Source organism: Myotis davidii, unplaced genomic scaffold, assembly GCF_000327345.1.
Source record: "Myotis davidii unplaced genomic scaffold, ASM32734v1 scaffold102, whole genome shotgun sequence".
NCBI classification, from domain to species: Eukaryota; Metazoa; Chordata; class Mammalia; order Chiroptera; family Vespertilionidae; genus Myotis; species Myotis davidii.
Window position 1 is genome coordinate 496,392 of NW_006293778.1, and position 1,240 is coordinate 497,631.

Here is a 1,240-nt window from a genome sequence, read left to right on the forward strand (position 1 = left end):
TCCAGATTTTTCATTCCTTGTTAGAATTGGGTCCAGTTCAACATTAGGCTAGTTGCAGTCCTAATGTGTATGGGGCCCACATGGCTGTGGGCCATGGGGTGAGTGCAGGGGAGCCAAGAGAGCATGCCCCCTGCCACAAGAGTCCCAGGAGAACCAAGAGCACCAGGAGCTTAGAGAGGGAATTCCTTTTTTTAGTGGATTAAATATTCGAAAGCTTCCCGTGCTGGCAGGGGCCACGCCTACTCTAGCCAATGACCTGTTCCCAGGGATGACTGACAAGTCCCTTCCCTAGGTCACCCAGACTTTACTGGGCATGTGTCTATTCTCTCCCCCTGTCCAGTCCCTTCCCCCAGCGATCTGTCAGGAACAGACCAGTGGCTTCCCGGGGTGTGTTAAACTGCAGCTTCTGGCAAAGCTGCACAAATGGCATGCCTATACTATCGGGCCTTCCCTTTGCTGCTTTCCTGATATAATAACTAGGTTCATTACAACAGTATCATTCTGACACAATCTCTTTTATGTAAGCACATCACACTGATTTTTCGTTCCATGTTGGAATTGGGTCTGGTTTAACATTAGGCTAGTTGCAGTCCTAATGTTTGTGGGCCCACATGGCTGTGGGCCATGGGGTGAGTGCAGGGGAGCCAAGAGAGCATGCCCCCTGCCACAAGAGTCCCAGGAGAACCAAGAGCACCAGGAGCTTAGAGAGGGAATTCCTTTGTTTAGTGGATTAAATATTCCAAAGCTTCCCGTGCTTGCAGGGGCCACGCCTACTCTGGCCAATGACCTGTTCCCAGGGGTGACTGACAAGTCCCTTCCCTAGGTCACCCAGACTTTACTGGGCATGCGTCTATTCTCTCCCCCTGTCCAGTCCCTTCCCCCAGCGATCTGTCAGGAACAGACCAGTGGCTTCCCGGGGTGTGTTAAACTGCAGCTTTGCCAAAATGGCATGCCTATACTATCGGGCCTTCCCTTTGCTGCTTTCCTGATATAATAACTAGGTTCATTACAACAGTATCATTCTGACACAATCTCTTTTATGTAAGCACATCACACTTTGCAGAGAGCACACCTGGAAGAAAATGGAACTAACTTTGTTGAATATCTATTGCTGAGAAGATAAGGTTATCTTACCTAATCCTCCAACAATCCTATCTAATAAAAGGGTAATATGCAAATTAACCATCACTCTGTCACAAAGATGGCAGTGTCCAGTCCTCTCAGCCTTGCGGGAATCCCC

The 1,240-nt window shown here is 49.0% G+C and overlaps 1 protein-coding gene across 1 annotated transcript in view; it reads left to right on the forward strand.

Annotated features, from left to right (window-relative positions):
- The window catches only part of LAMP3 (lysosomal associated membrane protein 3), a 27,476-nt gene that overhangs the window by 22,919 nt on the left and 3,317 nt on the right, over positions 1-1,240 (forward strand). The window lies entirely within an intron of this gene.